This window comes from Talpa occidentalis, unplaced genomic scaffold (assembly GCF_014898055.3).
Source record: "Talpa occidentalis isolate TD23 unplaced genomic scaffold, MPIMG_talOcc4v2.1, whole genome shotgun sequence".
Taxonomy (NCBI): domain Eukaryota; kingdom Metazoa; phylum Chordata; class Mammalia; order Eulipotyphla; family Talpidae; genus Talpa; species Talpa occidentalis.
This window is the reverse complement of record NW_026555331.1, coordinates 42,449,275-42,475,237: the sequence shown is the minus strand read 5'-3', so window position 1 is coordinate 42,475,237 and position 25,963 is coordinate 42,449,275. Positions and strand designations below refer to the sequence as shown.

At 35.2% G+C, this 25,963-nt stretch overlaps 1 protein-coding gene across 9 annotated transcripts in view; it reads left to right on the top strand.

The window, feature by feature from the left end:
• Window positions 1-25,963, top strand: part of RALYL (RALY RNA binding protein like) — a 610,187-nt gene that overhangs the window by 25,006 nt on the left and 559,218 nt on the right. For 3 of the 9 annotated variants that reach the window (XM_054692155.1, XM_054692156.1, XM_054692157.1), the window contains exon 2: window positions 13,707-13,806. The exons of the other annotated variants lie outside the window; for them this stretch is intronic. The gene's annotated coding sequence lies outside the window, so the exon portion shown is untranslated. The remainder of the gene's footprint in view (window positions 1-13,706; window positions 13,807-25,963) is intronic. 9 annotated transcript variants of the gene reach the window in all.

Genomic DNA, 25,963 nt, shown 5'->3' with positions numbered 1-25,963 from the left:
TTGATTGTATATCACTTGAATGACATACATTCACTATGGACAAATATGTAGACACTAATTTCCATTAGTATGTACTTTGACTGTACTTAATATTCCGTATTGTAAGAATTATTTCCTTATAAATAGAAGTATGGGATTTTCATTGATAGTATTGTATTTAGAATTTTAAAATGTTCAATAGAATTTAGTCAAGTAATTAATGCTAAAATTATTTTAATGGAATTTCTAAATTATTTCTAAATTCTTGCTTCAATTTGCTTTCTCTTTAAATAATTTAATTTGCTGTGTCTGTGGTCTATGTTGTTATCAATGGTCACAACTTATACCTAATACTTTAGACCCATTGGTTACAGAGTATGCTAAATTAGGTCATATTAAAGTTGCTACCTCTTGGATCAAAAAGACAGGCAGTTAGATAGTATGTAAATCAACTTTGAGTAACAAAAATGGATGCATTACATGTAAGACATTTGTAGCACTTCATATACATAAAATAGGCAAAATTGTGGGGATGCTTTCATGGTCAAAATTTATTTCTTGGACTTTTAGGAAAGAAAGCAGTGTGAGGACCTCCCTGGTGGCAGTTGAGCGGAGCGCTGTGAGGCTGTCCACAGCCTCTGCAGCGCTGGTTTGATCCCCACTGGCCTTGGAGCAGCCCACATGGTGGGCAGACCTCTCCTGTCTCGCCCGCTGCTCCCCTCAGCAGTGTATTTCATAGGTCTGCCTGTTCTGTTCCCCGCTCTATCTCTGGTGAATCCTCTCACCCTCCCACGCATCTGGCCTGTACCCCAGTTCTTGTATAAATAAAATAGATCTTGGAAAAAAAGAAAAGAAAGCAGTGTGAGGTGCACTCATTAATCTTGGAATCTTTGTAAGCATATTTTAGTTCTTAGACATCTTGTATGAATGATTTAGTTTTAATATGTTAGTGCATAATAGAAGTGATGTTGGTTTTCTCTGACAGAGAAAATAAAATGGATTACAACTCCTTTTTTAATTTTCTTTTTTTTTTAATTTCAAAATTGCTACCAATGTATTCTATGATAAATTGGACAACAAAGAGACATACTGTAGAGTCCCATCACCAGATTGACAAAACTGCTTTTGAATGTGGGTTGTTCTTTGACACTATGCATTTTCATGATAAGGGTTAATGCTTTATGACAAATACTGTGGTTGCTAGTGCCAAAAGTTCAATAGAGCCTATATAACTGAATACACTCATCCATTTGTGATCCATTTTTTCTTTTAATGGTGCTTACAGTTAAGAGCCACACTTTGCAAGTCATCCATGTATTTGTTAGGCATTGCTCAGGGTGTTGAAGAATGCGGCTTACTTCATGGTTTCTATGTTTGTGTCTAATGCATATTTTAACATGATAGATGTAATGCATTGTGTAGCTACAGTTTTCTGGGAAAGCCAATCTTTTAAGAACTTTTTTTTTCAAATCTTCATACATATTTTCCTTTGTTTCAAAAAAGCCCCAAAATTTATTTCTAATAATTGAGTTCACTTTTATAGTTTGAGGTTGAATATATCTTTGTGTTTTATCAAAGATAGAGTAAATACATATATCTTCAAATTTGGATGAATACAGTCACATGAAAAAAGCCAATTAACCAACTGTTTTTAAAATATGAAATAATAAATTATTTTGTCTTTATAGCTATGTGTAAAAATCTTCAAATTTTATGAAAAATAATTTACCATAATAGCTTTGACAACTTAAATATGTATATGTGTACACACACATACACACACACCTCAAGAATTGAAACTTTTAAAAATAAATAGTATGTTGGCCCACTTTTCAGGAAAAATTGTGTTTGATTAACCTGGTGCTACTCAGAGGGGATCTATAGGATTAGAATTTCTCTACTGGTGTTTGTTTCGGATCTGCCAGCAGATAGAAACTGAGTGAGTTTAAGAATGTTTATAGCAAAGTGACAGAGTAATTTTTATCTATTGAGTCTGATGAATATTTCTGCTTCTCTTGTATATCATGCTTTGTCTCATTTTCCTAATAATTAATTTTTATTTTGTCAGTCCATGGTAGGTTTAGGGAGGGTAAATGGAAGACTGTTGCATCATAATGGAGTTACAAAGCTCTGATTTATCTGATTCATGACTCACAAAGTTCAAAGTATCTCCAAAGCATGATGAAAAGTTTAATATTAGTGTCACTGGAAAATGTGTACTATTTGAGTAAATGTCATATTCATAATGAATTTTTGACTTAAAAATGAAAAAACTATTATTCCATTTGAATAATAAATATCAAAATGGTGATCAACATTGGATTATGGATCCTTCCTTTTTACAAAGAAAATACTGATACTTAATGATTTTGAATAATGTAAATGATCTTCCATTAAAAGTAGTACTCATTTAAGGGGCAGGCTATGTTATATATAGATAAATTGATATTTTATTTATAGAAAAAATCCTGAAACATATTTCTTACTTTATCTCTTCTGAAACTTGCATCTTCATTTTTCTCTCCAAGTCTTCTTTACTTTACTTGCTGATGAAATATGTATACCCTGCCTTATAGACAAAGACTTGTTTATCTTTCATCTATAAGCCAAGTAATGCTTTATTCTCTACTTCTGAAAGTATTTAGCTGACTTTTATGATTTCTGGGTCATGCTACCCATGCTGACTCATCTGTCCTTAGCGTACACAGACCTCTCCTGTTGCGTCCACTGCTCCCCTCAGCACTGTATTTCGTCAGTCTGCCTGTTCTGTTCTCCATTCTGTCTCTGGTGAATCCTCTCACCCTCCTGCGCATCTGGCCTGTAACCCGGTTCTTGTGTAAATGAATAAATAAATCTTAAAAAACAAACAAACAAACAAAAAAAAACACTGTGAAGCGATGGAAATGAACAAAATGACAAAAGCTCAGGAAGAAGCAACAAACACTTTTAAGGCTGAGTGAGCCAAGAGAATGAAGGAGGCATAATGCATTACTGAGTTCTTTCAGCTTTACTAATGAACTTAATCTTTACCTGCAGCTACTTGGGAAATATTATGTTTTTTTTTAAATATTTATTTATTTTTTATACAAGAGCTGGGGTACAGGCCAGAGGTGCAGGAGGGTAAGAGAGGATTCACCAGAGACAGAGTGGGGAGCAGAACAGGCCGATGGATCAAAATACACTGCTGAGGGGAGCAGCAGGTGAGACATGAGAGGTCTGCCACACCATGTGGGAATCTCCCTGGCCAGCCGGGAATTGAGCCAATGCTGCAGAGGCTGCGGACAGTTTCACAGCATTGCGCTCAACCCGCTGCGCCACTGTGGAAGCCCAGGAAATACTATTATGAACTGAGTCTATCAATAAGGCGCCTCCATGAAGGAAGTATTCTGTATCTCTTTTGTTTAATATGGTAGCCACATGTGGCTAGTGGACCCTTGAAAAGGTCACTATGATGAATGAGAAATTAAATTTATTATTTATTTTATTTTAACTGATTTACATTTAAATAGGTACCTGGGATTGGAGATTTGTTGGTATAAACCAACTGATTTTACTTTATACTAACATAGTATCGTTCTTCTAATCATTAATCCTTATAAATCAATTCCTTTCCAGAGATGATGCAGCACAACAGACTGGTCTCTTAACCAGTATGCTATGTTCCTGCCCTAAAATAAAATTGGAACTAGCTTACATTTACATTTAAATATACACACATATACATACATACATATACATGAATATATGTATATATACATACATATGCACACCTGTTTGTATATGTGTATATTTTGTGTTAGTGGGTTAATGCCTGTAATAATAACACAAAGGTTTGTAGTGGGTTAGAGTTCTTTTAAATAGAAGCCTGCTCATACCTGAACAGAGCTTAGTCTCTGAGCTTGTGTAAACTTTCTGAATCATTAATATGTAAATCTTACCTTCAGTATGTAAACTCTTTCAGAACTGTGATACACTTAGTGTGTACTTGTTTCGTATGAATAATCACTCCAGACATACATTTTACATTTTAATTTATTGTGTGAGTTTAGCTTTTTAGAAGCTACTCTGCCATTTACAGTCAATAATTTTCATTTAAAAAGCTATTATAATTTCCAAAATGAAAATTCCTTAAAAATGCATATTTAGGGCCTCCCTGGTGGTGCAAGGGGTTGAGATGCAACGTATGAAGCTATCTGCAACCACTGTAGCACAAGTTCGATCCCCAGCCAGGGAGATACTCACATGGTGCAGTAGACCTGTCTCCCCTGCTGCTCCCCTCAGCAGTGTATTTCAGTCTATTTGCCTGTTATGTTCCCCACTCTTTCTGGTGAATCCTCTTACCCCCATCCCCGCATCTCTGACCTGTGCCCCAGTTTTTACAAGCATAAATAAATAAATCTTTAAAAAGAAATGCATATTAAGAATCAACATTAGAAACATCTTTAAATATTTTTATTGAAGTAACATTGCATTCTAACATTATGTAAATTTTAGTTATGCATCATTATAAATCAATTTATGTATATACTACATTAATTTTACCACTAAAAGTCCACATCTTAAGTATTTGAAATATACTATATATCAAATATATTTCAAAATATTATTCTTCAGGTTGTATGGTATATGCATGTATTTTCTTAAATGAAATAGTTAACAAATTTATACCATATTAAATAAGTGGAGTATATTTAAGGATTTAGGCTAGATTCATGATACACTGAGGGCAAATTAATTATGAATTAAAGTTGAGAACATGGAGTTTTAAAGCCACTCACATCACATTTCAGGATTCTACAACCTGGTCTATATGTAATACAAATTCTAAGATCCACTTGAAAAGCTGAATTCTTGGAAAAATATTATAGGTCATTCTTGTTTCACTATCTGATTTTTTTGTAAGCATACCTGTCTGATAAACTATGCATAACCAGGCTGTATAAGGATGGTTGGTAATAAAGCTAGTGGGATATTCTATAAACCAATTCTCACCACTGATTCAGTAGTTTAAGTATTGGATTAACATGTTTATTCGAAAAAAATTAGATCATTTGGAAGAGAGATTCTAGAGTATTTCACCATATGTGAAAACTATAGGAAAACTGCAGCCACTTCTTAACACGTGGATGAACTAATCGAAAATGTGTTTAAACTGCTTTCCATGTTGATGACCAAGGTGATGACAGGGATTAAGACTTTGTGGACAGTAAATGGAGATGTAATTCTATAATTAGAGAGAGGCTAATCAGGGCAAGTTATGTCATTCCAATAGATAAACTCCCTAAATAGTGTCTTACCCTATGACACTTCCTGTATAGCAATCCTAAGAAGATTTTGTGTGTAAAGTGCATTATTTTTTATGTATTCCCAAAGGGGGAAATCTGTCATTTAAACTATCACATGAATTTAACTGTATAATAGAACTTACTTTCAGAGATGTTAAAATGTTTAGAATACCATATATGTATAAAATGTTATGAAACAGCATAAATATTTTTATCATAAAGTATCATGGTGTGCTAATTTTTGCAAATACTGGAGACTGATATCAGGGAAGAACTTTATGGCCTGCAGGTTAGGACTTCAATGTTGTTTCATGTCCTCAGGAGAATATTCCTCAGTCCAAATCTGATCCAGATGCCCCTCCTTTGGGCTCCAACGACCCCTGTGCACAGCTCCCCAAGGCTTATCCCAACAGTCAATTTATTGCTCTTTGTACCTCCCACATGATTTCTTGAGCCTCAAGAGCCTATGATAGATAGACTTTATTCAGATTTGTAGTGTCGTGCCTGGTGTAAGCTTAATGCTAAATGGCTCTTTCATGAATGAATAAATGGATGACGAGTAAACTAAAGGGGCACTGATGGAACTGCCATGATATGACATTCTTCCTTACATTCTTCCCATGGACTGACAGTAAGATTTTCCCACATTGGAATCACATTTCAGTGACATTTTCAAGTTACCTTGGAACCTGGAATGTTTAACAGATAGCCTTGGAAAATATGATGTTATGTTAAGACCTAGAGTTAACTATAGTAAAAATAAAAAAAAGACTGGAGAAGAAAAATAGACACTGTACTTTACAGATTTTATTTTTTTATATGTAAATATTTAATTGCAAATTTTCACTCACTTTGTATTAAGTATAACTTAAAATGAATAAGACGCTTCTGTGCTTTTTTCTTAACAAAGCAAGGAAAGTAAACATTTTTCCAAATGAATGAGAACAAATAGTGCAGCATAACATAAATTAATTGAAGGAAATAGAAAATGCTAATATTGAAAGTTATTAAGTAATCGTAACTATAAATGGTTTTAATGCAGATAGTGGAATATAAGAGGTATGAACATAAAGACAACGGAAGCAAAAGATTGCTGTAAACCCATTCTCAAAAAAAAAAAAAAGTAATGATAACAAAAGACATATAGAACAGGCAAAGAAGAGTCATAAGTTTGATTGCACATTCTTTGTGGAACTGGATAATGCACAGCTAAAGAAAATTGGGACTTCCCCCTTTTTTGGCTATAATACTAACAATTTGATTTTTCATTTGTCTTAATAGTCCTAACATAGTCATCTATATGAATATTTAACTAGAGTTACTCCAGAAAGTTTGGACATCCTTAGGTGCATAATTTGGATATAGTCATCCAAGACTTCTAACAAGATGGGCTAATGGTGATTAGATAATATATCAAGTACTCATCTCTTAAAATATTGAATTAATACAATAAGAAATTAATGTTAGTATTATAAAAATTATACATTTGTAATTATAGTGCTATAATGAACATTGAAGTGAATATTTCCTTTGAATTAGTGCTTTTGTATTCTTTGTGTAAATACTTAGGAGTGGAAATACTGGGCAGTATGATAGATTTTTGATATTTTGACAAATCTCATATTGTTTGAAATAGTATTTGGATTAGTCTACATTCCTACAAATAGTGTAAGAGGATTCCTTCTTCTCTACATCTTTGTCAACACTTGTTTCTGTTTTGTTGTTGTTGATTTGTGCCATTCTCATGTGTATAAGGCATGACCTCATTGTGGCTTTGATTTGCATTTTCCTGATGATAAGTTATGATGAGCATTTTTTCATGTGCCTTTTGTCGTCTGTATGTCTTCTTTGGAGAAATGCCTGTTTAACTCTTTTGCCTATTTTTCTGTTTGGGTTATTTGTTTTCATTTTGTGGAGTTGTATGTGTTCTTTGTAGATCTTAAATACTAGCCCCTTGTCAGATGTATGGTGTGCAAATATTTTTTTCTCTGTCAGTAGGGTGTAATTTTAGGTGACAGTTTCTTTCACTGTGTAGAAACTTTTTAATTTTGTATAGTCCCAATTATTTATATTCTGTTTTCCTTGATATTGGAAATGGATCCATACAGACATCTCTGTAGTCTGCCATTAAATATTTTGCCTGTGTTTTCTTCTAAGTATTTTATGGTTTCAGGTCTTACATTCAAGTTTTTTATTCATTTTGAGTTGATTTTTGAGTGAAATAGTGGTCTAGTTTCATTCTTTCCTAAGTGGTTTTACAGTTTTTCCAACGCCATTTATTGAAGAGGCTTGCCTTGTCCCGGTGTATACTCTCTGCTCCTTTGGTATAGATTAACCTCTCCTCTCTGCAGTCTAAGGGCTGGGTTTTGGTCCACCTCTGGCACATTCCAATGTTTTTTGTTTTTTTTTTTTTTTTTCTCACTGTAATTCCTAGGTGTCTGTACTCACTCACTTTCAGGGGAAATGAATAGGGGAAGTCCCACATTACTGAGCTTTGTTTTCCTCGTTGGGGCTCTGGTTGGTTCACCTCAGTAATCTTGCCCATACCTCCTATCGTTGGATCCACAGCTATCAGTTTTGCCACCCTGAATGAGGGTATAAACCATGATTTCTGCCCTAGAAGCCACTTCTTCCCCTCTTAACTTTTGTGCCCAGGGTTAAATTTCCTCCATATCTCTTCCGTTGTGCTTAGTCAACATTGGTCACAGGTGTTCATGAGATATTCCCATATTGTGCCACATTACAGAATCCTCTGAGTCCAGTGTTTATCTGGACTTCTTATTCTCCAGTAGTATAGCAGGGAACTTCCTCTGATGCCATCTTCCTCCCTTCCCTCAGCATAATACATTTGGAAGATTTGGCTTAATATAACATGTATGACTTTTCTGTGACACAAAAACCAGAATTTCTGTACATGGTGCACTGGGGTCGATTTTTGCTCTAACAAATCCACACAAGTAGAGTAGATATTTTTGTGTGAAACACTCACTTTTGGGAGATGGTGTTTATCCCAGAAATTGATGGAGAGCTCATTGTTTTATATTATTTTTCTAGAAGATTATGGTAAATGACAATAAAAAAGAAAAAAACCCTTTTCCAAATATGTCTTCCTGATTTTTACATGAAAGCATATTTTTTTGTACCATAAGAGCCATTTTAAACAATTTCCATATTAGCCAATATTTTATATCTACCAGGTGATGAAACTAGCCACTCATTTAAGTTTCCTTTGAAGTGAATTTCAAGCAATTAAATCAGACAAGAAGAACAATTTCTGTAAACCACAGTCTGGAAAAATTAAATAAGATTAGTACATAAGTGATTAGGAGTATGATATTAATATTACTAAAATTTTCATTTCCTTTACTTCATTAATTTTTTTCTCAAATGTATTCACTTTATTAATGTAAATTATAGTAGCTTAATAAACCCTAGTAAGCTGCAAATCATTTAAAATTATTGTACTTGGATGCTTTATCATATGGTATAAAAGGTATCTTGATGAACCCTTTACAGAAATTTTGTCTTCCACACATTCTGGTGAGGTAAAATGTATTTCTCTTGTATTTCCTCCTAAAGATATGGTTGAATGTAAAAGAACAATAATCACTATTGCCTTGGAGGAAATAAGCTTTGAGATTCATTACCCACCTTAGTCTTGCTTCAGCTGTTAATCTGAGGAGGCATTTATTACGTTGCATATTACTATGCAATAGAGAATATTCATTAATTAATTCCACTAGGAGATTTTGGTACCACCATAAACAATGTTTTAAAAATAAATTAATCTTATAGGGAAATAGGAAGCAAAAATATATATAATATACACAAAGAGAAACAGAGCTGCAAGTAGTTATTTTCACGTTCATAGAGGAGGGAAGAGTAGAAATTTTTCAGCAGTGGAGGTAACAAGGGCTAGGACTTGATGTGGAGGACGTCATCATAGCATGGTGACTGAGTGTGTGAGCTCTGGAGAAATCTTGGGTTTAGGTACTTGTATTTATGACTGACCTAGTCATGAGAGCTTATGCTAGTCGTGTTTCGTCTCTAAGCCTGGGCTTTATCAGCATTAGTAAGTAAAGATAGTGCAGAGGGTGTTTAAAAACTTAAACAAGGCATTGAAACATTACTAAATAAGTAATATGAAATGTTTATAGTAATGCTAAATAACTCTTACCAGGTGATATAAATGTATTTCCCACAATCATGTCAGGACACAAAAGGAACTCAAAAATAAAAGTGATAACAGACATGCACTTCTCTTTTTAATATCCCTATACATGGTTGCAGGTTTACTGTGATATAGCTGGAAGGTAAATGTCTACACTTTTTGAATTCCTGAGAGGTCCTTCTACCTAAAACTTGCTTGTCTTTTTTTTTTTAACCTCTATAAATTCAAACTGGACAATTGCTATTCTATTCATTACCTTAAGAACTTACTTTTGTATAATTATAATTTATTTGACTATTTTGAGTTTATGCATAGCAAAATTATATTTTGAGCTGAATGGATACTATGCCTGTGATACTGGTCAAGTAAAATGACAGTTGCTTATCATCTGTGTAATAGGTCCATTAATATCAAGACTCCTCATGAGTTTTTTGAAGACATTTGGGATTTTTTTTTATGAAATAGTACATTGTCAAATATAAATAGTATGCAGAGGCAAGTAATAATGTTTAAAATCCTTAAATAATATAAAAATCTTGTAAAGTGATTAAAAAAACCTAAGTCCTTAGGTACCTACAATGGTACATCTGTGCTGTTTTAACACACTAACTTTATTCACCAATTCATATTTAACAATGTGCATGTGTTCACTGGGGCTACAGAAGCAAATATGTAGGACCTCCCTGGTTGTGCAGGGGTTAAAGTCTCAGCAATATCAAGCTATCCCAAGCCACTGCAGCATGTGTTCAATCCCCAGCCAGAGAGCTAACCCACATGGCTCAGCAGACCTCTCCTGTCTCGTCCACTGCTCCCCTCAGCAGTGTATTTCAGTAGATCCACCTGTTGTGCTCCCCACTCTTTCCCTGGTGAATCCTCCTCTCTCCACCCTCTCCTCCGGCTGACACCCCAGTTCTTGTATGCATAAATAAAAATAAATCATTTTTTTAAAAAGAAATATATAACCTTGACCCAGAATTAAAAAGCAGAGTGATGACTACTATGATGGAAATACATGCAGTGAGGCATGAAGGCTAGACTGGATTTATCTTACATCAGAAGATTCTGGAAGGGTTACCTTAAGACAATGATGCTTAAATAAGGATGGAGGATGTTCAAGCTATTTCCTTTATCTCACCTTGGGAGGTCAGACAGCAGGAGCACATGTCTGTCCCTACCATGGAAATGTATGAATAACATTTTGTGGGCTCTGTAAAACCTCACTGGAAAAAAAAAAAAAACACAACTTTAGTCACTTTGGGCAATAGTAATCTGGTTCCTGATACACAAGAAGTCCTTCACGGTTATATGACTCTAAGAACTAGCTAGTTTCTGATGTAGCAAGCAGGTGGAGGAAAATACTATAAAACCAAGTATTTTGTTGTGATCTGAGATTGAGGTGATAGACCCTGATACAAAGACATAGGTCAAATAAAGTCCTAGAAAGGGATCCTTGTAGAAACCAAGAAAAGAGAAGTAGAGGAGCCATTGCATAATGCTCACACCCTGCCACCACTACCCTGGTTAGTTTCTCCATTAATAAAGTGTGTCTTTAAAGTGGAAATTTGGATGAAATCTAGAATGGAGGAGTCTAGGTCTCTTACTCTGTCTCTTTTTCCTTGTCTCTTCTCTGTACATTCCATCTCTTTCCCTCTCTTTCCATCTATCTCTGAATGTCTACCGTTTAATTTTGAATGCTATCTTGGTCAATGGGATTATGTTTTACCTTTTCCTCAGTTCTTTTGACTAGCTCAAAAGTGGTCACCCAAAATGAGGTAAAGTTCAGCCAAAGTACTTGCCTCAAGAATGGCACATGGACAAAGACAGTGGTAATTTGGAAAATTCACAATTAGAAAAGCAATAGAGGGCCTCCCTAGTTGCACAAGAGGTTAAGCACAGCACTGTGAAGCTGTCCATAGCCTCTGCAGCACAAGTTCAATCCCCTGCCAGGGACCTACACACATGGCACAGCAGACCTCTCCTATCTCACCCCCTACACCCTTAGCAGTATATTTCAGTATGTCTGCCTGTTGTGCTCCCCACTCTTTCCCTGGTGAATCCTCTCACCACCTGCTCCTCTGGCCAACACCCCAGTTCTTATATACATAAATAAATAAATCTTAAAAAAAAAAAAAGGAAAGCAATAGAGCTAAACAGTACTAGGTAGAAAGAACCCCATTAGCAGGTAGCACAATGTTTAGGAACCACTATTTCTGACCCATTATTTAGGTACCATTATTTCTAGGCCTGAGGCCCACAGACGGTATGGAAGAGCTTACCTTCCGCTAAACATTTCTATCTCAGGTGCTAGCATTTATTTGTACCTGTTGTTCAACCTAGATCGTTAGAAGTTATCCTTAAGTCTTCTCTTTGCCTTTTCTCCTCTTTTCTATTATAGCTATTAGATTGGATTATACTTTCTTTTACAAAATGTATGTAATTTTTGGTCACTCCTCCCTCAACCCCCCATCTTCATTGCAACCATCCTAGACCAATTTACATCATTTCTGGTCTAAATTCACTGAAATTGTGTCTTAATTGCATTTTCTTGTTTACAGTCGCTTTTAGAGTGTTTGGAGGTGATCTTTCAAAAATGTAAATCAGATCATGTCATACATTAGCTTATCTCTTCAGCAGCTTTTTGTTACATTTAGAACAAAATCCATATTCCTTGGAGTGACTTACAAGGCCCTGCCTGATTTGGCTCCTGCTTATCTCGCCAACCTTGTCTTGTTCTTTCTTGCTGATCATGTTTCAACTACAGAGTCTCTCTCAGTTCCTTAAAGAAGCATTATTTCTGCCAAGACTCTTGGCCATTTCTCTCCATGGAAATTCTGCCTGTAAATTTTGTACTACCATTTTCATTTCATTTTTGATTTTTAAGATTGTATTGCACTTATTCAGACAGGTCTTCTTTAGTCTTAACTGCGTATGGTTTCTCCAACTCCTATTTTTTCTTTCACAGCTCTCTGTATATGTTCTTTCTATTTCTTAGCACAATCTTGACCATGTGTGCTTGTTTACTTGACTGCGATCAGTTTGTTCCTCTAGAATGAATACTCCACTAAAGCAGAAACCATGTCTTCCTTTTTCTCCGATGCATGCAATGTCAATAGGTTTTTGGAAGGATGAATGACCAACAAGAAAGGAAAGCTAGATTTTTTTTTTTTAAAGATTCATTTATTTATTTATACAAGCAGTGGGTACAGTCAGAAGTGCGGGAGGGTGAGAGAATTCACCAGAGCCAGAGCAGAGAGCAGAGCAGGCAGAGTGATGAAGTACACTGCTGAGGGGAGCAGCGGGCGGTAGGAGAGGTCTACGCGCCATGTGGGACCCTCGCCAGTGGCTGGGGATCGAACCGGCGCTGCAGAGGCTGTGGGCAGCTTCGCAACCTAGTGCTCAAGCACTGCGCCACCGGGAAGGCCCAGATTTCTTAATGAATTTAATAGGTGTAGAGGAGCCTATTATTTTAAGTAGCAACATATCAAAAATTTAGTTTTGATACTAATGTGTAGAGGGTTAAGCGTGACTACTTGTTACTTAAAACTAAAAGTGCATTTTTTCAGATAAGATCTCAATTGTTTGTCTTTACAACTTTCATATGTTTATTCAGATAAGTTAAACTTTTGCTTAGATATTTATTGAGAACCCAGACTTATTATTTATTGAGTACCCAGACCTTTATTATTTATACTTTATACCTTTATTTATGCCTTTGTTATTTCAATTTATTATTATTACTCACTTTAAAAAAAAAAGCAACATTATACATGCCATCAGTCAAGACAAAAGAATACAACTTACAGGAAACAAAATCACAGATTTAAATATTTATTTTTGGGAAAGATTATTGTTCAGAATACTTTTAAAAAATATGATTAATTCATGCATGTTTGCAAGGACTATTTTAGAAAGTGGATTATTTTACATGTTGTAGGTTTTATATCATTTCATGAAATGATTCATTTTTATGTATATATTTATATTTTATGTCTATTTTGGATCTCAAGAAAAATGTATTTCTTGAAAGGGTTGTTATAAAATTTGAAAGCTGCTGTTCTAAGGGTTTTCATTCTAAAAATTCGTGTGTAATTCTTGCTAGTTCAATATCACACAGAGTTTCATTAAGTGGGAATTCAACAGATATTTGTAAGCATGAACACAAAATGATAATTCAGTTAGTACTTACCAAGCAGAGATATGTAATTGTCTTATGTTATTGCAATCTTAAAATTTTGTTTAAATATTTTTGTTTTTTGGCATTTATTTCTAAGGAACTTTTGGCATATCAGAGTCATGCTATGTGATGATCTTCTCCCCAGTCTGTTGCTCCTCCTGAGTCCCCTGTTATTGTTATGGAATGATGAAAAGTTGGTAAGACTTAATTATGGTTACAATATTTACAATATTATTTACAATATATACAATAAATATTTACAATTTTTATGGGTCATTGACACCATGTACCAAGTCTTAGAAATTAGTTTCATTATTGTAATTTTTTTCTCTGACTTTTAAAATTGTTATTACTGCCATATGTGACATTCGTATATCTGTTTATTAAATATTAGTTAAGAAACTGCTTTCTACCTGCCACTACATGTTAAAATACACTTTTCTAGCTCACAGGGAACATGGAGAGAATACAGACTGATGAACAGATAACTGCATTTCACAGTGGGATAAGTGCTTCAATAGGCACAAAGTAGATTTCTAAGGCAGTGAATAGAAGAGACACTCCCTCATTCTTGTGTGTTCAGTGGAAATTTCTTGTCCTGCAAGTGTTATTTAATCTGAGACATAAAAGATGGATATAAGTTAGTAAAAAAAAAATGATTTTGATAGCTAATGTTCCCAGTCAGAGAAAATAGCACAGCATGAGAAATGAAGGTGGAGGAGGACCATAAAATCGAGTGGCGAGAGTAAGCCAAATTGAAGAATTGAAACCTCATCCTTCTTTCAAAGGAAGTTTTCAACTATCTGAGAGAGCACAAACAAAATTACCAGCATGGAAGTAGTTTGATACCACTGCAAATCCAAGGGTACTTCACCACAGATAGCTGAGTTAGTCCTAGATTCTTGAGACTAAGACTACACTCCACACAAATCCTGCAAGTTTTATGTGTGGTTGGAAATAAGAACATTGGTATTTAGAAGCGAATCTCTAGAACTATCAAATAGAGGAGGCACCTGTATTTGTCTGGCAGTGGCGGGGAAGGACACACCATTTGCTATATTAAATGCAAAGACTAGAAAGAGAAAGCAAAGTGCCATATGATTTCACTCATTTGTGGAATATAAGGAAACCCAGTAAAAGGATAAGACAAAAACAACAGAATGTTGGCTACCTGAGAGGAATAGTGAGTTGGAACAAGGGAGAAAGTGAATGATTCATTGGTGGTAGATAGTGACTGGACATTTGGTGGTAGGTGTGGTGTGTTATAGGCAGTTGCTGAGGTGAGAAATTGTGTACATGAAACATGTAGAGTTTTATTTATTAATGTTGCCTCCATGAAAACAATTAACTCATTAAAGCTTCCTTTTGTACACATACCAACATATATAAGAATTTATATGAAATTCCATGCTGTGAATTTCCTCTTCCTCCAGTCTGTTGTTTTAAAACTCTAAATGCTCAAGTCCCAGTTCTCTGCATTTTCATCTCATGTTTTCCATTCATCATTCTTGCATACATGCATGTACATATGTTCTGTCTGTCAGTCATTCAAATACCCAGTTATTTTAGGGGCAAAATGTGTAAAGCAAGGTAAACTTGCAGTTTCTCTGGTAGCCACAATGATCTGAAATGTAGTTCTGTCCTTGAAGAAAAATAGACTGTGTTCTGAGTCATAGAAGAAGTGTATATAAATTACATAATGAACCTTGAGGTATTTCCTGTTTAACTTTCTCACTTTATAAATGAAGATACCGGTTATATAACCCTAAGGTTGAAAACTGTTGCTGTGCCAGAACGGGACCAGAACTTGTGGTTCCTGACCTGCAAAGACTTTCCTCCCATGACAAAAAATCTGATTTGTAATACACTGATTGCAGAATAAAAACCTGAGAATTTGAGTGTGATATAAGTGAAATAGACAATTACTAAACTACTATTTGCATAACACTCTCTTCAGTGCCACCCCTAATTAATTTGAGAAGCAGATGGGATGTTAGTATCAAACAAATGAAGTCATTTATAATTGAATAAATAAAATTTACCCTAACAGATTCCACAGATATAAGGCTTATTATTAATCTCCTTTTTTGCTGGAAGACTACACAGTGATATAAAAATTGCTTCAAATTCCTAATTAAAAAAATATATATGTAATAATTCAAAAATATTTATGGTGGGTAATCTAATTAAGAAGATTTGTACTTTGTCTAATAGATTAATTAAGTATTTTATGAAATTTATAAGATAATTTATGCATAGAGAGTTATTACCAACTCCTTGCAGAACAATTTGTGAACAATTGCAGAACAATTTGTGAAAATGACAAAAATCTATCATTAATTGGATGAGGAGAATAAACAATAAACATGTATAAGCAAAACTTCCTTTTCTTAAAATTTAATATACAGAAGCTCTTTAATTTGATGTAGTCCCAGCTGTTTATCTTTGCCTTCACTATCACTGCTTTGGGTGATGTGTCTGTGAAGATGTCTTTATGTGCATATCATGTAGTGTTTCGCCTATATTTCCTTCTATGTATTTTATGGTTTCAGGTCTTATGGCTAGTTCCTTAATCCATTTTGAGTTGGTTTTTGTGCATGGTGTTAGGTAGTAGTCAAGCTTCATTCTTTTGCATGTAGCGACCCAGTTTTCCCAGCACCATTTATTGAACAGACTTTCTTTGCTCCAATGTGTATTCTTTGCTCCTTTGTCAAAGATTAGTTGACCATAAATCTGTGGATTTATTTCTGGATTTTCTATTCAATTCCATTGGTCTGTGTGTCTGTTCTTGTTCCAATACCATGCAGTTTTGATGATTATGGCTTTGTAGTATAGTTTGAAGTCTGGGAGTGTGATGCCTCCATTCCTTCTTTTTTTTTTTTTTTTTTTTTTCAGGAGAGCTTTGGCTATTCGGGGTTTTTGGTGATTCCATATGAATTTCAACAATAATTGTTCTATTTCTTTGAAGAATGACATTGGAATTTTTATTGGAATAGCATTGAATCTGTATATTGCTTTTGATAGAATGGCCATTTTAATAATGTTTATTCTTCCAATCCATGAGCAGGGGATGTCTTTCGAATTTTTTGTCTCTTCTATTTCTTTTAACAGTGTTTTATAGTTTTCTTTGTATAGGTCCTTTACCTCTTTTGTTAGATTTATTCCCAAGTATTTGATTTTTATTGTTTCGATAATGAAAGGGATTTTTTTTTATTTCTTCTTCTTCAGATTTATTGTTTGTGTATAGAAAGGCTACTGACATTTGCCTGTTGATTTTGTATCCTGCCACTTTACTGTACTGATTGATTAGTTGAATTAGTTTTTCTGTGGAGTTTTTGGGGTTCTCTATGTATATTATCATATCATCTGCAAAGCTACATCAAATTAAAGAGCTTCTGCACAGCAAAAGAGACAATAACAAAAACAAAGAGAAACCCCACCAACTGGGAGAACATTATTGCACACAACACTAATGATAAAGGACTGATCACAAAAATCTACAAAGAGCTGATGAGACTCAAGAAAAACAAAGAAAATAATCCAGTCAAAAAATGGGCAGAAGAGCTAAAAAGAAACTTCTCTGAAGAGGAAATGCAAATGGCCAACAGGCATATGAAAAATGTTTATCATCACTTGTAATCAGGGAAATGCAAATCGAAACTACAATGAGATACCATCTTATACCAGTGAGAATGGCACATATTAAAAAAGTAGCAACAACAAATGTTGGTGAGGTTGTGGAGAAAAAGGAACTCTCCTACACTGTTGGTGGGAGTGCAAACTGGTCCAATCACTATGGAGAGCTGTGTGGAGATTTCTGGACCTACTAAACATAGAGCTTCCATAGGATCCAGCAATTCCACTCCTAGGTATTTACCCAAAGGACACAGAAACATCAATTCCAAAGAGCACCTGCACCCCTATGTTTATAGCACCACTATTTATAATAGCTAAGCTTTGGAAACAACCCAAATGCCCAAAAATAGATGACTGGATCAAGAAGATGTGGTACATATACACCATGGAATATTACTCAGCATTCAAAAAAGAGAAACACATGCAATTTGCAGCAACATGGATGGTGCTGGAAGGGATCATGCTCAGCGAAATAAGCCAGAAAGAAAAAGAAAAATACCGATGGTCTCACTCATAGCAGAAATCTAGAAAATTTAAATAAGGGACCAGGAAAAAGAATAAATAAATATAAGAAATAAAATATCAAAATCAACAAAAAACTATGAACCAGAGATACACTATGGGGGCTGGGGGGCAGGGAAAGGAGGGATTGGGGTCAAAATAAAGGGGTTGTAATTGTATGGGGAATATAAAAATAAAATTTAAATAAAAAAAATTAATATGCAAAGGCCTCCCCAGTGGCGCAGCGGTTGAGCACTGGGTTGCGAGGATGCCTGCAGCCTCTGCAGTGTCAATTTTATACCTGGCCACTGGGCAAGGGTCCCACATGGCGCGCAGACCTCTCCTGCCACCCACTGCTCCCCTCAGTAGTGTACTTTGTCAGTTTGCCTGTTCTGCTCCCCGCTCTGGCTCTGGTGAATTCTCTCGCCCTCCTGCGCTTCTTACTGTACCCAGTGCTTGTATAAATAAATAAATAAATATAAAAAAAAGAAAAAAATTCATATGCAAGTGAATTTCATGAGTGGCTTCCTTTCTTTTTTGTGCTTTTGGTGTTGACTATGGAACTTTTAGTTGGAAAGCCATTGTGCCGTTGATTTGCACTTGGCTTCCTAGTCTCATTTGTCTAGACTGTCCTGCTGCATTTCTGAATATCTTGCCTTTCTTTCCTATTTTCTTGACAGCTCTTTTACTTTTTTATTTTTTTGTACCTTTCATGAAACAATTCACAAACAAATATCATAAAGAAAAGCTAGATAACGCCTGTAATTTTCAGTGCAGTAGGGATTTTTGGAAACAATCCAGTTAAATTGCTAATATACTCTCAAGAGGCTAGTCATTGCTAATTAGTTTTTTCACTTGGCCATTATTTGGATTTTGTCCACTTGTTTTGATTCATTAAAAAAATGGATTTTTGCTTTTGACAGTATTATCAAATATAAATTTTTTCTTTTTTCTTTTTTCTTTCGGTCTTGACTCGATTTCTGCAACAGAAGTAACTTCATCCGCAGGATTTCTTTACTTGGACCAATATACAATATGGTATAGGGGCTTCATAGGGACCTGTAATGATGAAAGATTAATGGAAAAGATTTAACAGGTGTCAGTATCTCTTTTGTAACTGATTTAGATGGATTTCTTTAGGTAAGTTATTTAATTCATTTAAGCCTCACTTTCTTATTTGGAAAGAGCTACCACTTTTGAGTGATTTGCATTCATGAGAATGTCTTTTCTGGTCTGTCAACCTCTTTGCATTTTTTTTTTAAGATTTATTTATTTATTTACACAAGCACTGGGTACAGTCAGAAGCACGAGAGGGTGAGAGAATTCACCAGAGCCAGAACAGGGAGCAGAACAGGCAGACTGACGAAATACACTGCTGAGGGGAGCAGCGGGCGGCAGGAGAGGTCTGTGCGCCATGTGGGACCCTCACCCCGCAGCCACGAACCGGTGCTGCAGAGGCTGCGGGTAGCTTCGCAACCCAGCGCTCAACTGCTGTGCCACCAGGGAGGCCCTCTTTGCATTTTTTTGAACAATTTTTGTTGATTTGCCATTTGTTCACATAGCTGCATCATTTTGGGAGTGCTTTTTTTTTAAGATTTATTTATTCATGCATACATGAACCGGGGTACAGGCCAAATGTGCAGAGGGGTGAGAGGATTCACCAGAGACAGAGCGGGGAGAACAGGCAGACTGACTGAAATGCACCGCTGAAGGGAGCAGCGGGCAAGACAGGAGAGGTCTGCAGCGCTGTGTGGGTATCTCTCCACTGGCCGTGGTTGAACCCACACTGCAGAGGCTGCGGATAGCTTCACAGTGCTGCGCTCAACCACCTGCGCCACCAGGGAGGCCCAGGAGTGCTTCTTAACACCTAAACATATGCACATGCTTCAGTCACCGTCCAATGAAACTCCACTGTCAAACTGCACTAAAAACTTTTCCACAGAAGACTGCTCTGTGTATGCTAGCCACAAATATTGCAAGGATTTGGTCTTCTGATCACTCAGTATACTTTTCCAAACAATATCAAGAACATCAATGATAACATTTAAGACAAGAACATCAATGATAACATTTAAGACAAGAACATCAATGATAACATTTCAACATGTCCAAAATCTGAGCGATACAATAAAATGCAAAACTAAAAACTGGATACAAAAAGAAAATTGTTCCAAACTTCAATCATGTGTGGAAGATAACAAAATAATGAGAGATGACATGCACTTTATTAAAAAGTTATTAAACTGAAGGAAATGGTATGGTGTAGTGTAATTTATTTAATTATTTGCTAATTAGTAAACCTATTTGGTCTTAAGATGGTAAACCATCTAGGTCCCTGTGTGATAATTATGGTTGTCTAAATTTGATCTCTTCAAACGTCCTGCTAAAAGAAAACAAAACAACACATACACACACACAGAGCAAATAAAACTGATATGACCCAAACTTACAGAATAACAAGGGGACAATATGACACACTTCAATATACTGTTAAATGGAAAATAAGTTATGTCATATCAGCAGAGCCGGTTTAAAAGTCTGTGCTGGAATGGAGAATCCAGGGCTATGCTGTGAGATTCTTGTGGGGGATAAACAGATCAGATCACTCCCAAGGAGAATGGTAAGTGCTGAGAGCCTCCAGGCACCTAGTGGATCGCAGCACTGGCTACCAGAGAATCAGGAAAAATTTTGAAGAAGCAGAGGGGGCACTGTCTCATGGGGGGGAGAATAAAGGTGGCATCTCTTAGAGGGTGAGAAGTGAAGGGAAGGAGAGAATCAGTTGGTAGAAATTAAGAGTATTAAAAAGAGGAAAGTGTCGTTAAATCATATTCCCGTTTCTGCTCAATAGTTAATTTAAAATATATTTTATAATATCAAAAAAGAAGGTACTTTTGAACAATAACACCAATAATAATTCAAACCCTTCTTTCCTGGGTAGAATATTTTTCTTGTCAGTGCAGAAGCTCCTAGGATAATTTAAAGTGAATAGAAATCATCAGACAGTATCGGGACCATGTTGGAATAAGAAAACAAAATGGAAGAATATTTTTTTTATCTGATGAATATACTTCCCATATACCACCCGCAAAGCTGAGCAAAATGTAACACCAAGAAATATTATTAAGCATTTGCATATGTGAGAGCATTTCAAGTTAGAAATCCAGACATTTTCTATGTGAATCTGTAAAAAACTGGAGGGTATGTTATATTTTGCACAAACGAGTTGATAAACTAAAGAAATTTAAGAAAAAGATATATCACAGAAAAATAACATATGATGGTTTCTTCCAAATTGTAATTGGAAGACTGCTGTGAAAATATGAAACTTTAAGGATATATTAATTATAATCATGATAGAAAACAGGGCAAATTCTCACCAATTGAATTTTTATAGGTTATAATTCATTCATGAGCAATTTGAGCAAACCATATTCTGATATTTTGATAACTATAATTGAGCTCTCCTTCATGCATTGAACCATTGGAACATTTTCTAATTCCATCAGAACAATAAATATTAAATTAGAATATATTTCTCCAGAGTAAACTTAATTCAGATAGTAAAAATTAACTACTTCATGTTTACATGTTTTGTGCCTGGTTCTGCTCAAAGCCTTTACATGTATTGGCTCATTTAGTCCTCATGACATTATCATATCGCAATCATTCCCATATTACAGATGAGGAATGTGAGGCAAAATGAGGTTAATAAATTACAGAAGACTGCTCAGGTAGTACTGCCAAGATTCACACTGAGGCAGTTTGTCTCTGATGTGTATGTCAAAATATTGTATCATATTTAGTAAAATGGATTTTACATTGAAAAAATGACAGATCAATGAGAGAACTCCAATATTTTAATTCATTGTTGAGGATGTTGATGAACATTTTCTAACTTTGTCAGTGTTTGTCAGCATTGTGAATGGACTACATTTTTCCTATACCAGAACTGAAAAAAATGAATAGCAAAAAAATTTCCTAAGGTCCATTAACTTGTGTCATAAAGATAAAAATAAAATAGCAACTACAATTTTGATCATTTATCTTTATTTAAAAAATAAATAATATAAAATTTGGATTTTTCAGAATTATTTTATTTAGAATTCTCTCATCGCTCATCTAGTATGTTAAATCTCTTTCAAAATTCGAATTAGTACCTGTTGAGATATTGCTGATTTTGACCTGTTGACTTCCTGAGCTCTAGAATGTGGAAAGTCCTAGTGTCTTTCCTATAATCAGTTCCAATCAGCATGTATTTATTGAATGCCTACCAAGGGCTACACTGTTACAAAGAAATAAATGTCTTCAGAGAACATGCATTGTCGTAGGGATGTTAAATTCTTCAAGATGATAGAAAAAAATTCGCAAGTTGAGAACATGATTCATTGCCACATGAATAAAATAGACAGCAAGTGCTATTGCATTTCTCAGCGATGAGAGAGCTCTTTATACTTTACTTCACCATTCTGAATAAGATAATCTGTTGCCCAGACTGACTTGAATTGGGCATTTATAGGAACTTTTCAGTCATTAACTTGAAAACTCTTTCCAGTTAAGCTATAGAGTTTTCATCTTAGCAGGGAAAATAGAAAGGGTAGGTGGTAATAAAGAAGCTCAAATTGAGAACGCACTATATCCTAAGAGGAGCATGAAGCATTTACAAATGTGTATTTTTAAATTAAAGCTGTATGTACATCTTAAAAAATAAAACAGTAATAATTGACTTTATAAATTAGCAGACAACTCTTTACTTATCCACCTCCTTGTATTAAAAGGGAAAAACATTTTAGTTTCATGTACTACTTATTTTAATACTTTTTATTTATCAAAATAATAGGTATATGTATGATACCTATATACAAATAGTATATAGGTATGAGCTATATAGTATATGACCTATTTATTTTCTGGTATAGTTGTCTTATACATTCTTAAAAAGACATATATACACAATAACACATGTATGAGCACATTTGTGCATATGCACAAATACATAACTTCTTCATACTTTATAATTTTTAGTGAGGTGCATTATGAAAACTATTTTTTGTTATATTTTTTTCTTTTCCTTCAGGTTTCTGTTTCCTCCTGTTTTTTTGTTTTTGTTTTTGTTTTTGTTTTTTTTTTGCTTTTTCCCATTGGTCTCTCTTTTTCATGTTAGAAGCTTTTTCAAATAACTGATAATCCCTGATTAAGTTTCATGTTAAGTGAAGAGCTCTGTACTAAAATTTCTGTGTGCTTGGAATGGAGGTTAGAGAATGAAAAGAGTGTTTTGAGGACTTGGCAGCTGTTGGGTTTCCTAGAATGTGATCAGTGATCTGGACTCAGTGCTCTATCTGGGAGATCTTCTAAGTATCAATATTCTCAGATTTTTTCTTTGTAGTTCATTGGATTGTCCAGATTGCAATACTCTAGATTTCTATCTGGGAGTTTTCTATTTGCAGCTCTGTACCCATGTTTTGGTAGCTAGGTGGAGGAAGAGAATTGAGGTTCTGTAGTTAAGTATATGGGATATATTTAGTGACTCAGCCTCCTGCCTCTCTGCACACACACATTTTTTTTCTTCATGGTTTGTTTTATCCTTTCCCTTTGCTGGACTGAATATCCTCCATTTCAGTGTCTTTCAAGAGAATATTTACTTCTTGAGAGACAGACCCTTTTGCAGGATTGCATAATCAAGTGTAGCCATGGTGTAGTAGCCCAGGGGGTCACTGCTGGCTGTGTGAGTTGGCATCCTGAATTCTGCATTAGGGATTCTGGGAGGACTGAAGCAGTGTGTCTTTGCTATTTCTCTTTGAAGGCAAGTTGCCTGGTTGTGTTAACTCAGCTGCTGCTTCTTCTGATAGCTTCCCATTAAACATAAATGGGTGTAATTATCTTATTCTTTTCTTTCTCATTTTTATTTTGTTCATATAGCTCAATAAAATTTTTTTCTTCTTTGCTCTCTGAGTGATTTGGGGGTAGAGAAGGAGATGAACATGCATATTTATTTTGCCAAAATGAACTAGAACCAAAATATTTTGTTATTGCTTTTTCTTATAAACGTCCTAGTTACATTTAACATGTGAGGACATTAGGATTTAACTAAGGTTAAATAACTCTAAAGAGTTTTGATTCAAATATATATATTTTCCCACTGGTTTATTGTCCCTGAGAAAATAAAGGAACATGAAAATTCAAGAGTCTAAGCTTTTTAATGTAAAGGACAACTCTAGTTTGCATCCTCCATTTCAAATAACTTTTTTCTACCAAGAAAACTATATGTAGTGTTACATACCATTGCATTATTTTGCTTTTAGGTGTTCATACAAATATATAGTCAAAGTTTATGAACAGTATGAATAACCAAAGTTGTCAAAGGACAAGTATATCCTTTCTTCCAGGTTTCAGTATCATTGTTATTCTCCATTAAGTCATCCTGAAGGCCATCAAGCTTCAACTTGACAGATTTTTTCAAAAATTCTCCCAACTTCTCTCTTACACAGCCCAAGTCTGCTGAACCATTTTTAGTTTTCTTTTCTATTTTTTTTTTTTTTGATCAACATAGTGGCTCTCTTTCAGTTTTTAGTTGTATTTGCTCTTATGCCAGTTATCTCAAATCCTAGTGGCTTAAAACAAAAATGATTATATATTACCCCACATTTTTCAGATCACAGATTTAGCTAACATAGTTGTTCTGGTTTGTCTCTGCATCAGAGTATCTGGGGTCAGCTGGAAGACTCAAAAGTCAGAAAATGGAATCATCAAAGCCTCTTTCACTCATTTCTAGTGGGTGGATGCTAGTGGTTATGTGGGACCCATGAACTGGGAAGGATCTGAGATTTTACTTGATGTGTAACCTGTCATGGATGATGGCAGAAGATGGGAGACTCCTGAGTCAGAGACAAAAGAATGTTTCTCAGGGTGCAGCTGATGAAGCATGATTTTCAAATTCATATTTCCATTGTTTTAAGACCCATGAATGGGACATGGAATGACTTGGGTAAATACTGCAGCTGTAGTGAGTGTACCCCAAGCAGAAGAACCTTGACTTAGGAGACCTGTCTTTTCAAAGAGTCACAAACCACTTACCTGAACTTTGTACTAAAGTACAATGTGATCTTTATTATTATACTGGTCAGCAACAAATCTCCCCTTGCTCCAGAAGACACTATCTCTATCTCCCAAGATGGTTTTTACCATCCTTGGAAAGATGATCTGGAAGAAATGCCAGTCAGTATCTGCTGGTAAAATGTACAGAGACACAAAATATCTATTGAGAAATTCCTCTTAGTGGAAGGAATAGGAGTATAAATATTGAGGAAACAATTAGCCGCTTCTTACACACTGTTAGGACCAACAGATATGAACAAATAATTTTACTAAAACTTAATAAGTATAAAGGAATTTGGAATTCTTATATTGGTAGCCTAAAGGTAAGACTGACGTATTCTGCTTGGAGACTTTGATTCAGAGAATGCTTCAAATAGAAAATTCTTGAAGGGAGAAAATGAAACACCGAGCACATTTTTACATGCTCTATAGGTGTCTTCTTGTTACTGTCATTAACTGAGCATGTGCATATGACTTACCACATCTAAGATGCTTGAATAGTTTTGGGTAGCATATTTTCATGAGAACATTTATTAACATTAAAGTAAATGTTTAGCCTGGAGAAGGGTAGACTCAGGGGTACACGTGATCCCATGTTTAAATTATCTGAAGGAACGCCATAGGGGAGGCGGTTTAGATTCCCCCAGAATGCAGAATCAAGATCAATGAATAAAGGTTAGGGGGAAGCAGATTTACCCTCTCTACAAAGAACTTTTTAATAATTAAAGCATGCCCTGGGAGGAATCTTAAATGACAAAGAGAAAGTGCAGTTTTAGAAGCAAATGTAGAGAGCTTCACAGAAAAGAATACTGTGAATGAATGAATAATGTAATATGGGCTGGTGTTCTGAAGCTGAAGTGAGATAGTGAATTGTAACAGTGACAGTGACCCCAAGAGAGAACTGCTCTTGTGAGAGTGTCACGGATTGGTTCATTTTACATTTGATAGTGAAAGGCAGAAGACTTGAGTACCTTGAAGTTAGCTGATATGGACCAATGTACACCCCCAAGAGACAGATGACGACAGTGAAGTCATTTTGAGCTGAACTCCTCTCCTCCACACCTTTTTCTCCTCTTCACTTCCCTTTTCTCCCCTTTTCTCTCTTTTCCTCTCCCCCGCTCCCTT